Source organism: Micropterus dolomieu, linkage group LG05 (genome assembly GCF_021292245.1).
Source record: "Micropterus dolomieu isolate WLL.071019.BEF.003 ecotype Adirondacks linkage group LG05, ASM2129224v1, whole genome shotgun sequence".
Taxonomy (NCBI): Eukaryota; Metazoa; Chordata; class Actinopteri; order Centrarchiformes; family Centrarchidae; genus Micropterus; species Micropterus dolomieu.
In genome coordinates this window covers 29,361,081-29,369,851 of record NC_060154.1, presented here as the reverse complement: position 1 = coordinate 29,369,851, position 8,771 = coordinate 29,361,081, and the positions used below count along the sequence as shown (strand labels likewise).

At 42.3% G+C, this 8,771-nt stretch overlaps 2 protein-coding genes across 2 annotated transcripts in view; one reads left to right on the top strand and one right to left on the bottom strand.

The window, feature by feature from the left end:
• Positions 1–8,771, bottom strand: part of tbl1xr1a (tbl1x receptor 1a) — a 402,448-nt gene that overhangs the window by 140,763 nt on the left and 252,914 nt on the right. The window lies entirely within an intron of this gene.
• Positions 1–8,771, top strand: part of mep1ba (meprin A subunit beta a) — a 59,396-nt gene that overhangs the window by 435 nt on the left and 50,190 nt on the right. The window lies entirely within an intron of this gene.

Genomic DNA, 8,771 nt, shown 5'->3' with positions numbered 1-8,771 from the left:
GACAGAGAAGATGGATGGTTTGAAAGAGGTGTCAAGGAAGCCATCTACACCAGGGTTGAGAAGCCGTCATTGAACAGGGGAGGGGGTCTACGCCACCACTTATCCCCCACTTACAATACTGTCCTTTCATCACTTCCCAGGAAACTCAACAAACGTAACCTATTGGCCTCAGGTGAAGATACCAACGATGGTCGTTCAGTCTTGGCCTCAGGTGAAGATACCAACGATGGTCGTTCAGTCTTGGCCACAGGTAGTCTCAACGACTGTCGTCACAGCAACAAGGAACACTAACGAACCAGCGGTATCGATGACCCGAGATAACGACCCCACTGAGGTTAAATAGCTGAGTTTCCCTGCCAGTCAGTCAGAACTGAAGAAGTCCTTTGGATGAGGGACGAAACGTCTTCCAGTAGCTTCAACCAAGTCCAGTTGCCCTTCATTTTAACCTTCGTTGGAAAACCTTTTAGCAGTTTTCTGCTCGTCGTTGTGGTTTAAAGTACTGCAGTGTTACTCATTTGGTCTAGTCTCACTGTTTTCATCAACCCTGTTTTCATCCATCCATACTGACTGACCTGTCCAGCACCAAAAGGCAGACACAGTTAGTCACTTGCATGTGAACATCTTGCTTCCCCTCTCTGTAGATGCTCCTCCCGTGTAGGCAACCAGCGTATGGGGAGGCAGCTGTCCATTGGTGAACACTGTGACTCTCTAGGAACCGTTGAGCATGAGTTCCTGCACGCTCTGGGCTTCTGGCACGAGCAGTCCAGAGCCGACCGTGATGATTACGTCAACATCATATGGGATCACATTAAACCTGGTAACGCTGATTTGTGACACTTGTAATTACAGCTCATCACTTACATTAGTGTACAGGTGCATCTAAAATAATTGGGGAAAAAATTCTAGTTTGCTCAAGTCATGAAACACAACATTTATCAGCACACCTGTTTGTCTGGTTTAGGAGAAAACACATTTTACAAGAATTTAATTTGGATTTGAAACCCGACAAAGTTTAATGAATGCCCAGACCTACAGGTGCAGCTAAAAAAACATTGATTTTATTTCCACATTTTTTAGATACAACTGTAAACTGTTTAGTGAATACTATACTATACAATAAAAGCCAAACTGTACAGAAACTACTCCTACATTTTGTCCTTATGCATGTCTGCTACATGAATACATTTTTACAAAACACAACTGGCAGTTGCTTGTGATACTTATATAAAAAACAACAGCTGAATTCTTCCTGCCTTCCTCAGGTAAAGAGAACAACTTCAAAAGCTACAATGACACGGTGTCCAGTGCTCTAGGCGTTCCCTATGACTACAGCTCTATAATGCACTACGGAAAGACGTCCTTCAGCATTGATTCGGAGCCCACCATCGAAACCAAGATCCCCCACTTCAGGGATGTGATTGGTCAGAAGATGGGGTTCAGTGCTAGTGACCTAACCAAGCTCAACCGTCTCTACAACTGCAGTGAGTTCTGTCAGCCTGCCATTTGTCCATCAAAGAGTCAATGAGACAGGTTACCTTCATTACCATAGATGTTTGACATGTTGTGAGCTATATTAGCACTGATGACCCAGGGTTAGGGTTACAATTTTGGATTTATTTACGCACTTATATAATAATATTTAATAGTATAGTTAGTATAATAGTTTTATTCTTTTTACTATGTTGCTATGTTTATTTACAGCATGATATGTTGAAATGTATATTGCAATTGTAATAGCCAAATGAATTCATCCTTGTGCTTGCGAGACACAGATGCCAGAACAAAAGGCACGCACACAGACACACAAACACGCACATCTCTTTGTCTTAGTTTAGTGCAGTTTAGTTTAGTTAGTTACATCTTGTGCTTAGTTTATCTTTTTAAATAAATGCTTATGTTTAGGCATGCTAGACGACAGGGCTCCAAGGCTCATTGATGAACGTGGGGAGCAAAGACTGGTGCACCAGGATGTAGCCTACTATGGGAAGAAGGCAAGCAATAACAACACACGAGAACTGCCGTCAACTGTTGTTAGCTAGTAGCTGTGCCGCAATCTTAGAGGCCCTAATAGCAGACTTAGTCCAGAATGGACACTAGAATCAGAGCCCATTGTTGGGGATCTGGTAGACTTACAATAACCAAACCATCAGTGCCATAAAGGGGTTGTTCACTTAAATATTCCAATATTTAAACAGTAGGACGTGCTTAGCACAGAAACCAACAGCACTAAACAGGACTCTACAGTTTGTTACTTGCCAACAATAAAGCAAAAACAACGAAGCTTACTTTACAATACCCATTATTAACCCATCTCTGCAAAGATAAATGGATAGCTGTTGGTGGTGATTCAGCATGTTTGGTCCGTCTGGCGTGTCCAGTGGAGCTTCCTCAAACTGATGATGGGGCTGCGTTGTGGGTTTGGGCTAATCGTCGCGTAGCAGTGGAGGAAACAGCAAAGTCGACTTGGTTGAAAGAGACTGGGGTGCAGAAGTTATCTTTCTTTCTTGAAGAAAACAGTTGATCCGTGTCTCCCTTCTGCAGGCAATAGGAGATGGTTAGGTATGCAGTGATCTTCTTCGGGATCCAAACGTGTTCAGTGAACACAAAACAGTCTGTTGCTCGTCCAGGGAATTGGAGACTGTTCGCTAAGATAATTAAAGTACAGTGTTGGCTAGCAGTGGAACTACGACACTGGGTGTAAGGTGTAATATTCCTTTCTTGAAATTTGGTTATTTAAAAAATTTATTACACCAAAAAAGCTAAGAGAGCTAGTGTAATTTAGAAAACTTTAGCTCGCACACATTTCAAAGTTGAAACTATAGTGAAGGGCCAGAGATACTATTGTACTTCCTGAGGTACAAAGTGGTATTACGAGACAGCTGGACCGGGGCACCTTTTTAGTCGTCCGACCACTCAAAGAGCTTGACATTACATGTCACATTGGTCCTTAGGTTTTTACTGTCCAGACCCATGACTTCTCTCTTAGGCTAATTGAGTTCATTTTGGCTTGCATATATTTAACTTTATGGCTCTGTAACTAAAGGAGTCGAGGGATAATGTAACTTGTGTTGTCTGAGAATGTAAAATAATTGACACTGAGACTAAAGAAATGGGAACAAATGAGACAAGACACCGTATAGGTAATTTAAGACAAGTGTACTGAAGTGTCTTGATGAAGTTGTTTTCTCTCCACAGCCAAGTCTTCTACCTTTGTGGACAGTTGTGACTTTGAGGAGGAGGACATTTGTGGGATGATTCAGGGTCCTGGCAATGCAAAGTGGGAACAACGTAGTTCTGTGAAAGGAGGGCCTCAGACTGACTTCACCAACATGGGACAATGCAAAGGTGAGTGTCATCAAAAAGAAGTCCTGGAGTTGTCCTTTTAAGATCTAGAGACTCTGAACGCTTCCAGAGATGCCAAATACATCACACAATATCAATGCCATCTTGGGTTTGAGTATAATTTAATAATGAAACACTGGACAAAGGTAAAACAGATAAACAGAACTTTATTCATCCCAAAGGAAGTTGCAGTACAAAGTAGGAAAGCGCAAATGTTCAGTAAAAGCCTAGTCCCAATTAGATGCCTGTCCTGTTACTGGTCTTATCTATCTACAAAAAGATTACAGTACAGAGAGAGATGACCGACCGACCAACCCTACTCTTAATGAATATTACTTTGGTGCTCATTGTGTCTGTAAAATGAACTAAACAATTGAATTGTATAATGTAATAAACAAAAAAACAAATTAATAAACAAAATTGTGATTGTGATTATCCCTCAACTCAAACTTCTGTCTCCTGCTATCAAACATATCAACTCAAAGCAACTGACACAGTATGTCAATAACCACAGAACAAACAGCGATCAAGAAAATAATAACATAATAATAATAATCTTTATTTATAGAGCACTTTTCAATACCATGTTACAAAGTGCTTTCACAGGTGTAAAGACAATAAAACACATTCAACAGATAACCAGAGACATGATAAAAGCAAGGAAAGACCTAAGGAATTAAAATTTTAAGTTAAAAGAAAAATTTATAAATAAATAAAATCTAATACCAGAAAAATCTATCCTATAAAAATATGTTTTAAAAGCACAGCAACTGATGATGATGGCATCTGATCGTAATCCACCTGGAAATTGTTGCCGTCCCTCGTGGGCCCTTGTAATTAGCTGGGCCCCGTCGGTACTTACACTCCTGCGTCTAGTTATCATTGTTTGGCCCTTGTTAACGTCGCTGAAATCTTTACTCTTGCCCATTTTCCCTGCCTCTTACACATCAACATTGGTGCCATGCTAATGAAATATAATGTGGTATTCATTTCCCCTGTCAGATTTTTAAAAACAAAGGTGATTGAAGTGATTTATAGCATTACTTGTACAAAATACAGGCTGGCTGTAAACATACAGTGATTAACACGTGTTATTGCTGACGTAATCTGCACTCTGCGCATGCGTTGGCGTCTGTAGCTACCTGTCGGAAGCTCCGTCTTAAACCTGACTCTTATCCAGTTTTAATCCACTCTTTTTCGTTACATTTTTTATATCCTTTTTATTTAACTTAAGTTTTTTTACTTAAGTTTTACGCAGGTTAAGGATTTTAGTCATCCGACATGGATTTTAAGCTAGATGACCGTAAAAACGCGATCAACGCTACTGACCACAACAAAGCTCCGGCGACTATGATAGCCGAGATAACTCTGCCCCATGAGGACTGCTCACTCCTTAAGAAAGCGAACAAGAGGATTGCTGACCTTATGGAAGACTTCCGACGACTTTCAGAGGAACTCAAAGAGAAAGATTCCCTGCTGACTGGCTTTATGGATGTGGCTTCAGTACAAGCCAAACAGATTGTTTCTCTTAGCGCAACCGCTAACATCCAGGACACCGTGCTATGGGACCCCTCTCCTCTTCCCAGGCTTTCCTCCTGCTCGACTCCGAAGCAGCAGTCAACCTGGGCTGAAGTGGTGGTCCGTGGCTGCAAGAGAGGCTCGGATGGGGCTGCCTCTCCTCCGCACATCGGCCTCTCCAACCGCTATGCAGCCCTGTCTGACGACACTCCGGTCCATCCAGCGGATGCACCTGCGGCTTCGAGTCTCTCTGATACGGATCTCTTTCGGCGCACAGTGCCTGCCGACACTGTTGCATCTCCTCCACCGGCTACATCTCCCGCGCTGGGCCTGATCAGCAGCCGTCATCCCGGTCAAAAACCTCCGCTTCCCGACGTTGGATCCTGAAGGAGGCTGTGCTCAGACGCTCCAGAGGCCGTCTCTACCCTGCACCGTCGGGTAGCCCTTCTCTCGGGTCTGTTACTGCTACTCCAACACTACACTCGGCAGCTCACACAGTCCATCCTCAGTCCGCACACAGTGTTGAAGCAGATTCTGCTTCCGGCATCTCCTCGTCCTCTTTTCTCCCCAACCACACTAATAATTAGTGACTCCATAACCAGAAACCTCCGTTTCTTTAACGCTACCACTCACTGATTCCCTGGTGCCACCACGGCTGACATTTAAAAAAAACTCCAGGACCTGATGCCGTCGCTCCCGTCCTCCATCACAAGAGTGATAGTCCATGTCGAAACAAATGACACAGCTCTTCAGCAGTCTGAGCTGACAAAATCACATTTTAACCGTCTTTTTAACTTTTTAAAGCAGTGTGGAAAGTCCGTTTTTATCTCTGGTCCCATTCCCACAGTTGGTCGCGGTGCTGGTCGCTTCAGTAAAATCCTTGGCCTCCACGACTGGCTCCAGTCCGCCTGCAGGGCTCATCATGTGTGTTATGTGGATAATTTTAATATTTTCTGGCAAAGAATGTCTCTTTTTAAGACAGACGGACTTCACCCAAACAAACGGGGTTCAGAAATGTTAGCTGCTCACATACAGCATGTGGCGCGGTCCTCTCCCCTCAGGACTTATGTGAATGACTAATCATTCATGCAGTACACCTGGACACACCACCGCTCACTGAACATAACTCTGCCTCACTGCCACAAACAACTGTCTCCACCTGCTGGCATGTAAAGCCGTCTGCTCCCAGCACTGTTCCACAGACTTCTATTCCTGTCATCATCACGCATAGACCAGTAAACCGAAATGTGCACATCCCACACAGAATTAATAGTAATCTCTTAAGGATTAGGAGAACTGCACCAACTCCAGCACCCAGAACAAACTCATTTAAAATGGCTCTCTTCAATGTGAGATCACTTTCAAGTAAGACTTTTATCTTAAATGATTTTATCTTTATCTTTCTTTTATCAAATTTAGATTTTATGTTTTTACTGAATCATGGTTGCAAATGAATGACTATAGCCAGCTAGCTGAACTGTGTCCGCCTCAATATGATTGCTTTAGTCAACCGAGGGTCAGTGGTCGTGGTGGTGGGCTAGTGAGGATGAATTTAACTCCTTTGAAGTTCTCACTCTTATCATATCATATTTGTTATAATTTATTGCCCCCCAAAACCGCCTGGAGGATTTTTATCAGAACTTCCTGAATTTTTATCTACTCTGGTTTTAAATTATGACAGAATTGTTCTTTGTGGCGATTTTAATATTCATGTTGATGACCCCAACAATGTTAATGCAACTGACTTTTTAAATATGGCCACTTCTTTTAACTTCAAACAACATGTCAAAGGGCAAACACATAACCGTGGTCATACACTGGACTTGGTTTTTACCCTGGGTGTCAGCGTTTCCTCTGTGGAATTAGTGGACATGACCATATCTGACCACAGATGTATTGTTTTTAGCTGCGATTCGCCTGTTACTCATTCCGCCTCACCAAGCTCTGTGTGTTCTTGCATCCTTAATGAACAAAGTGTTTCAAAGTTTTGCGCATTCTTTCAGAGCCAAAGCCAACACCTGTCTGAACAGCAACAATCTGGTCGATCACTTCAATCATATCTACTTGTCGTCACTAAATATTACTGCTCCTCTAAAGGTTAGGCCTACGTCTAAAGCTAGTAAGCAACCCTGGATAAATGACAGCATTCGCTGCCTAAAAAGCAGATGGAAAAAATCCAGTCTCCAAGTCCATTACCTCAGTCTGAAGGATTTATTAATTAACTACAATAACATGGTTAAGGATGCGAGAACACACTATTTTTCTGAACTCATTACTACACTTAAACACAATCCCAGGTTTCTGTTTAAGACTGTGGATCAGCTGGTAAACCCAACCCCTCCTTGTGCCTCAGCTGGAAGTAATGATGACTGTGAATTGTTTTTATCTTATTTTACCAATAAGGTGGTGTCAATCAGAACCTCTATTACCCCCAAGGCCTCTTACTCAGAGGTCCCTCACCAGCAACAAGAGAGTTTTAACCAGTTTTATCCCATCGACTTGTCTGAGCTTTTAAAAACAGTATCACAAATGAGAGTGTCCTCCAGCCCACTTGATGTAATACCTACAGTTTTTACTGAAAGTAATAGATTCTGCTGGGCCCCATTTGATCTCTGTTTTCAACAGCTCCCTATCTACTGGTTTTGTCCCTGATTATTTTACCCACTTTTTAAGAAACCTGGTTTAGATCCCTCCCTCCCACATAATTTTAAACCAATTTCAAAACTGCCTTTTATTGCAAAGATTCTAGAAAGAATGGTGTCCAAACAGCTGCTCACTGTACTGGAAAATAACAAATTATTAGAAAGTTTCAATCTGGTTTCAGGAAGTACCACAGCACTGAGATTGCCCTGCTTAAAGTCACCAATGACCTTTTAATGTCTGCTGATGAAGGTATGTGCTCAGTCCTGGTACTCCTGGACCTTAGTGCTGCTTTTGACACCATTGATCACAACATCATGTTAGACAGACTGAGGCACTGGGTGGGGATCTCTGGTACTGCCCTAGAATGGTTTTCATCCTACCTGTCAAATAGGAAGTTTTGCGTGTCTGTAAACAACTATGTCTCCTCGTTCTGTCCAGTTAAATATGGTGTGCCTCAGGGGTCAGTCTTAGGACCCATTTTGTTTTCCTTGTATCTGCTTCCCCTTGGACATATTATCCATAAACATGGCATTTCTTTTCATATTTATGCTGATGACACACAAATATACTTGCCCGTCAGATCCACAGACCCTGGAATGTTGAGTTCACTTAACAACTGCCTTTGTGAAGTCAAAAAATGGATGTCAAATAATTTCCTCCAACTGAACTCAGACAAATCCTGGTCATCGGGTCCCAGCAGATGGCATCAAATACTGCCACAAAGCTTGTTCAATCATGTTTTTATCAACTTAGAAATAAAGCAAAAATTCGATCTATGTTAACTTTTAAGGACACCGAGACCATTTTACACGCCTTCATCTCATCACGCCTGGATTATTGCAACAGCCTTTTCACCTGTTTAACCCAAAAATCTATTGATCGACTCCAGACTGTCCAGAACTCAGCTGCCACGCTTTTAACCAGAACAAAGAAATATGACCACATTACTCCTATTTTAGCTTCATTACACTGGCTCCCAGTATGTTTTAGAATTGACTTTAAAATTCTATTGATCACTTTTAAAGCTCTTCATGGCCTCTCGCCTTGTTATATTTCTGACCTTTTAGTCCCATACACACCAGCACGTACCTTGAGATCCTCGGGCAGAGGTCTGTTGTCTGTTCCAGAGTCTCGACTGAAAACTAAAGGGGACAGAGAGTTTGCTGTCAGGGCCCCGAGGAAATCAGGTCGGCTGAGTCAGTGAACTCTTTTAAGTCCCTTCTTAAAACATACTTTTATAGGAGAGCCTTTCCCGATCTTATTTGACT